Source organism: Oncorhynchus mykiss, chromosome 13 (genome assembly GCF_057628025.1).
Source record: "Oncorhynchus mykiss isolate SJ-2025 chromosome 13, ASM5762802v1, whole genome shotgun sequence".
In the NCBI taxonomy this organism is placed as follows: domain Eukaryota; kingdom Metazoa; phylum Chordata; class Actinopteri; order Salmoniformes; family Salmonidae; genus Oncorhynchus; species Oncorhynchus mykiss.
Window position 1 is genome coordinate 65,325,177 of NC_143034.1, and position 7,598 is coordinate 65,332,774.

The following is a 7,598-nucleotide window of genomic DNA, read 5'->3' on the forward strand; positions in this document are numbered from 1 at the left end:
CCTGTCAATGTGTCTGCTAGAAAATGGTGCATTTAAAGTGGTACTCCAGTCTCCTTTTCACCTCATAGAGCTGTCCTAACAGCCTGATATCACATCAGAATATCCCTATTGTACTGGACATACTGCATTATACAAGAAATACACACCTTTCCTCTCTGGTCATCAGGAAATTCCATGTTGTCATCATAATAATTTAAAAAACAATACCTCTGACTGCTCTGCCAGAAACCTTAGTCACACATTGTGGATGTGAGGTTGTTGTGATCCTTAGAGACAGAGCCAAAATAAAAGAGATCTTCCTTGTTGGTCAGGATGATAAAAAGACTATCACAAAGAAGGAAGGATGGGATGGCTTGGGGGAAGGAGGGGTGGGGTGTGGGGTGTGGAGGGAGAGGATGAATCAGTCTCACTAACTTGAATGTTATGGTCTGAAAATAAGGAATTGCCAGTTTGATGATACTTCCTTGAATACCTGACAGTTCTCTACGGGGAAGAAGACATGGTGGAAGAGGATGAATCATTCTCCTTACCTCAAATTTAATGGTCTGAAAATAAGTTTCCAGTATGAAGCTACTTCCTTGAACGCCTACCGTCCTCAAGAAACTGTTGAACTTTCCTGTTGAAAAGTGATATCCCAAGTCTAAATACAGTAAAGCATGTTTGAGCAAAACAGTGTTTTTTAGACGACTGGAAACTTCAAGTGAGATGCATTCAAGGAGTTGGTCTGATGGGAATCCGCATGTCATCGGCCTCCCCCTTGCTTGAGGAACAATACATTAACAATAGAGAACAACCTCAAACCTTTTTGCTCTGTGAACTGTGGCCTCTGGCGAAGGGCGGGCGGGGGAAAGGAGGGCAACCTCCCCAACTCCGCCTAGCCACTAGCCTCTGCGTAAAACAAAAAAACAAAAGAGTAAAACTCTTAACAGTGGATCACTTGGCTTGTGCGTCGATGAAGAACGCAGCTAGCTGTGAGAACTTGTGAATTGCAGGACACATTGATCATCGATACTTCGAATGCTTTGCCATCAATCGGAACCCCTGGATTTCCGCGACTGGGCCTTCGTCCCCCTAAGTGCAGACCAGGACGGCTCGGTGGGAGTGTTGAGGAGGGACCTCGGCTCTCTCTCCCTGGTGCGCCCCTCCTTTCCCTTCCCGCCTCGACGGGAGGCGCCCACGTTCCCCGCATGGTCGACCCTAAGAGGGTTTTATATATACCGGTGGACTCTGTCTCAAAAGAGGAAAGGCCCACCCCCCACTTGTACTATGCAGAGGTGACACCACAGGTTCAGAAGTGGTGTGGCAAAATGTATATTTTATTTTCTGAGGGCTTGAGTTTTTCCTGATCTCATGTTTAATTTTTGATTTATTTAACTAGGCAAGTCGGTTAAGAACAATAACTCTTATTTACATCCTACGGGATGGGGCTGGGATTAAAAATAAAAATATATATAAAATATAAATATAGGACAAAACACACATCAAGACAAGAGAGACAACACAACCCTACATAAAGAGAGACCTAAGACAACATAGCAAGGAAGCAACACAACATGACAACAACATGGTAGCAACACAACATGGTAGCAGCACAAAACATGGTACAAACATTATTGGGCACAGACAACAGCACAAAGGGCAAGAAGGTAGAGACAACAATACATCACACAAAGCAGCCACAACTCTCAGTAAGAGTGTCAATGACTGAGTCTTTGAATTAAGAGATTGAGATAAAACTGTCCAGTTTTAGTGTTTGTTGCAGCTTGTTCCAGTCGCTAGCTGCAGTGAACTGAAAAGGTGAGCGACCCAGGGATGTGTGTGCTTTGGGGACCTTTAACAGAATGTGACTGGCAGAACTGGTGTTGTATGTGGAGGATGAGGGCTGCAGTAGATATCTCAGGTAGGGGTGGAGTGAGGCCTAAGAGGGTTTTATAAATAAGCATCATCCAGTGGGTCTTGCTGTGGGTATACATAGATGACCAGTTTACAGAAGAGTATATGGGTGCAGTGATGTGTCCTATAAGGAGCATGGCCTCATGACCTGGTCAGGTAAAACTCTGGGTCCTATTCATAGGCTATGACAAAATATTATTACCTGTGCTATGATTATAGGGCTGGGGTTTTTCTTGTCGGGTCATGTGAATTGGAAACACTCCTGGCCTAAGGTGGATCAGACCATTTCAAACGACCACAAATGTTATTATTCATTCTGAAAATATATTTTTTTAAAGCCAACTTCAATGGACAACATACTCTGTAGTTTAGTGAACTACTATAGCAGGGCTGAACATTATGCAAAGAACGGTTACAATGTCTTTAAATATTAATTTCACTCTATACACACACAATGTTAAGCAGTGGACTAAAAAAGACAGGCAGGTTTCAATGTAAACTGAACAGAAATATATAAATGTAACATGCAACAATTTCAAAGATGTTACTGAGTTGCTGTTCATGTAAGGAAATCAGTGAATTTAAATACATTTGATCAGAAAACCAGTCAGTATCTGGTGGGACCACCATTTGCCTCATGCATTGCGACACATCTCCTTTGCATAGAGTTGATCAGGCTGTTGAATGTGGAATGTTGTCCCACTCTTTTTCAATGGCTGTGTGAAGTTCCTGGATATTGGCGGGAAAAGGAACATGCTGACACATCGATCCAGAGCATCTCAAAGGGTGGTGACATGTCTGGTGAACATGCAGGCCATGAAAGAAGTTGAAAAATGTTCAGCTTTGTTTCAGAACATTCAATTTGGCAATAGCTCTTGTGGAAATTCCTGCAGTCAGCATGCCAATTGCATGCTCCCTCAACTTGAGACATCTGTGACATTGTGTTGTGTGACAAAACCACACATTTTAGAGTGGCCTTTTATTGTCCCCCAGCACAAGGTGCACCTGTGTAATGTGCATTCTGTTAAATCAGCCTCTTGATATGCCACACCTGTTAGGTGGATGGATTATATTTGCAAGGGATAAATGCTCACTAACAGAGATATAAACTAATTTGTGCACAATTTTAGAGAAATAAGCTTTTTGTGCATATGGAACATTTCTGGGATCTTTTATTTCAGGTCATGAAACATGGGACCAACACTTTACATGTTGAGTTTATAGTTTTGTTCAGTATAGCTGTTATTGGCAGAGAATTCTGGAACTCTTTCTTATTGGTCTATTAGTTAATTTACCACCTGGCAGGCCAAAACTCCATCCCACCAAAAAAGGCTGAAATAGATGGTTGCGGTGGCACCTGCCTGTAATCCAAGTCACTGGGAGGCTGCGGTTGGTTTAATTAAATTGAGATGTGGGTCGAGGTTATATTAGAGTTTAGAATGTTGAGATGTGGGTAGAAGTCATGTTGGAATTTAAACTAGGATTGTTTCAAAGTATGTATTGTAGGTATGCCGTGAATGGCCTCACGGTTGGTGAAAGGAAGGTGAGCACATGGCTAATTGCGCTGTTTGAGCTAATCAATTAGATAAACAAGAAGCAGGTAACTGATGTGGGTAGAGATTGTTAGTTTAGACTGTTGAGATGTGGGAAGAGGTTACGTTAGAATTTATACAGGTATCATATCGACTAATGTAATATAGGTAGGCCATGAATGGCCTCATACCAGTACAGTAGGTGTCAGTGTATGCACCTAAAAGTTTGATGCAATCCGCCAACCAGATCAAGAAGAATAAGCTGAAATTTCAGGCCTTTCAAACACCTCTTACACTCAAAAGGCATTATCATAATTTTCTCAGTATTATTCCTAACTTGTAGTGTGGAAATATATATGCTGTATATATAAAACACATAAAAAATATAGTTTGACTGAACTGGGACTTTGAGAATGACATTTGCACCACAAACATTTGTGAACAATCACCAGCAGTGGAAATAAAAATAATATGCCTGTCACGCCCTGATCTGTTTTCTTTATTATTTTGGTTAGGTTGGACTAGGGTGGATATGTTAGTTTTGTCTTGTCTAGGGTTTTTGTATACCTAGGGGTTTTGTAAGTCTAGGTTTATGTATGTCTATGGTGGCCTGAATTGGTTACCAATCAGAGGCAGCTGTTTATCGTTGTCTCTGATTGGGGACCGTATTTAGGTAGCCATTTCCGTAGGTTATTTGTGGGTTCTTATTCTATATTTCGTTGCATGTCTGCACTATTCATATTAGCTTCACGGTTTGTTTTTGTTAGTTTGTTCAGTGTATAATTTGTTTAATAAAGAACAATGTACGTATACCACGCTGCACCTTGGTCTCCTTACGACGAACATAACAATGCCAACATTACTTGGCCTCCCTTAGCCTCAGCAGATCGTTTTAATCTTTATCCTGTGCTAAATATATTTATTCAGTGAGTCTAAATGTTTAACGTTAGCTAGCTAGGCTACTACAACTAACGCTAATAGTTTTGTTAACTAGTTATAAAATGGCTCCTTCTAGCTAGTTTTAGAGGACAACTAAACTGCTTTTATTAACACACAATCTTGTTTTCCATGAAAATGTGTCTCTCACGAGGCAAGCAATCAGGAGAGGGTTGTCACTAGTAACCACAGTCAGTGCAAAATTGGTTAACTTAAAATTGCTTCTGTCTTAATTCAAGGTTAGCAGTGTGGTTAGGGTCAGGTTTTAATCTGATTTTAAGAGCAATTGCCATAATTATGAAGTTGTGGCTGTGGTAACTAGTGACGACCGGAGAGGAGCCTGAATGAAGAAAGAAACCAAGTTCAGAGTTAATGGGAGAGGGGATATCTAATCAGTTGCACAACTGAATCAAAGAGTTTTTATAACTAATGCATTCAACCGAAATGTGTCTTCAGCATTTAACTCAACCGCTTTGATTAACCCAACCACTCTGATTAACCCAACTGCTCTGAATCAGAGAGGTACAGGGGGCTACCTTAATGGACGTTAAACAATGATGTGCTGGTTGTTGAGAGACGTGGTTGATTAGGCTCTGTAGGCTTTAGCTAGGAGACCAATAACGTGAAATCAACATTTCACCATGTCATTGGATTCAGGTTAAAAGTTGACTCTGCAAATCCAACCAGTTTTACACCCTGATTGTTGTTGAAATGTGGAAACAATGTTCAAGCAGTTTTTGCCCAGGGGGCAGTCTCAACCTGCCCGGGTGCCATAAATTGTCCATCTTTCACTTAAACAATGGGAATGAACCAGAATGATCCATTTTAGGCAACACCTACTGGAATTCCTTACAGTTTTGTTTTCAGTGAAAAACCTTTAGAACAGGCTCAACTTGCCTAACTGCTCAGGTCACTTTCCCCAGGCAATAGGGCAACCTTTAGTCCGTGCTACAACTAAGTTCAGCTACCTCTGCCATAGAAATAGAAGGAACAGAGCGGGCTTGCAACCTCTAACCCTGGCACTTTGACTGGTAAAGTCATGGGTGCACACGCAATGGTGCCCGTGCAATCATTTCCATGGTAATGTAGAATGTTCATTAAAATTATGTTAACTGATGTGACTCGTGGAATATAATGTATTTTTTCTAATGTCAGTTGAGTTTAATCAACAAATCACATTACATATTGATGGGTACACTTTCTGCTTTTACTTCCTGCTTTGCTTCAATGGCAGCGTTTCCCAAACTCCGTCCTCACAACCCCAAGGGGTGGAAATGTTGGTTTTTGCCCTAACATCACACAGCTGATTCAAATTACCAAAGCTTGATGATTAGTTGATTATTTGAATCAGCTGTGTAGCGCTAGGGCAAAAACCAAAACGTGCACCCCTTGTACCGAGGGCCGAGTTTGAGAAACCTGTCCTATAGGTACATTTGCAATTATGCCATCATTTGATTAATTATCTTTATATGGCCTCTGCTTTATGAATACAGGGCATTCCTGGCCTCCTCCCCTACTGGCGGCAGGTAGCCTAGTGGTTACGCCTCGAACCCACCTACAGTGTCATTGCACCAAACGCTATCCAGCACAGTGGAGGCTGCTGAGTGGAGGACGACTTCTAATAACAGGCTGGAATGGAGTGTTATGATCCGTCCTCCCCTCAGCAGCCTCCACTGACACAGCATCATCTGGATATGTGTTTTCAACAAAAGTTCAACCTTCACCTTCTGCTACCATTTCTGTCAGGCCGTCTTCACATACAGTTTGATGTAATCGTTGGATAAATCCAAGGTTTTCACCACACGGAACGCACTGCAGCGTTCCAGGGGAAATGAATGTACCTCTGGTGTGCCAAATTGCAAAGATAGTGTCGTGTGATCGAGGCATTAGAGCATTGGGCAAGTAACCGAAAGTTGCTAGTTTGAGTTGCTAAGCCAAATAGGTGAAAAATCTATCAATCTGTCCTTGAGCAAAGCACGTAACCCTAATTGCTCCAGTGTTGCCGTCAATAATGGCTGATCCCTGGCTGTGACCCCATTCTCTGTAGGATATGCAAAAAAGCATTTCCATTTCACACCGGGTTAATAAGGAATGGGCACAACATGAATCAATGTAATCCCTGGGATATGAGTCCAAAGGTTGACCCAGCATGGGCAGGGAAGAAATGAGGTTCCAAAAACAGGCAGTTAAAGGCAGAACTGTTTTTCTGCTGTGCTTATTTTATATGGCTGTTGTAGCTGTTTCACTGAATAGAGAAGAGGTGGGCCTGTCTACTGTAGTAAAACGACTACTACTTTATCACAAGTAATAAAATGACATGTCATCAAAGCTCAGTAAAAGCAATAAATGCAATATCTCCAGAGAGATGCTGAGTGTGCCTGCAGGCTGCAGGTAGGCATATGTGTTGCAACCAATGTTCCCTAAAAAAATGTCAAATTTCAGGTCTGCTGAGTGCAAACTTCAACACTGTGAAAATGCAGCTGTACCCGCTTTAAGATCAGTTTTAACAATGGCCAAGTTACTATGGCTATTTGATCATAATGTAGGCCTTCTAGATTGGCCTACCATCAAAAACAATGGAGAAAATGCCTCCCATAACATTTTGACATGGAAATAGCTGTTCTATCATTCAGCCTACAGTAACAGACAATGTGTGTTGTTCAATGTAGGCCTACATTCTGAGACTTTTGAAAAAAACATGCAGGGCTTGACATTAACCTGTTTATCCATTTGTCCTTCAGACAAGGTGACTGTTGTTATTGTTGTTTGATGCAAGAAACCACTTTACAAAATAAAATGCATTATTATACCCATACCATTGTTACAGAAAATCAGACAAATTACCTGGCTATCAGCGGAGCCTTGTCTGGCAGCAAAACAGATAATTTAGCCTCATTTACTGCCTTAAAAAAACATAGCTGATATGGCTGACTTACTTAAACAAATGTGGTTTCTACTGACAATTGAGATGTACAAACTATGGCATTGAGATGTACAAACTATGGCATAAGGGGTACAAACTATGGCATAAGGGGATGACGAGCGGATAAGAGGCAATCCGTAATTTTGATTAAGACTTTAATCGAAACAGGGTCTTCCCCGCCTGCCCTGAATGATGGTTCGCCACTGAAATTATGATACACTGGTTGCAACAGTGTAGTTCCCACACTTGCGCCACTACAGCGGGAGCTGCTCACGTGACGCAAATATTGTCCTCCTATTTGTTTGCTTACGTGC

At 41.6% G+C, this 7,598-nt stretch overlaps 1 pseudogene; it reads left to right on the forward strand.

Moving 5' to 3' along the window:
- The first annotated feature begins 917 nt into the window (after positions 1–917).
- Positions 918–1,065, forward strand: LOC149978969 (5.8S ribosomal RNA; annotated as a pseudogene).
- Positions 1,066–7,598: the final 6,533 nt, after the last annotated feature.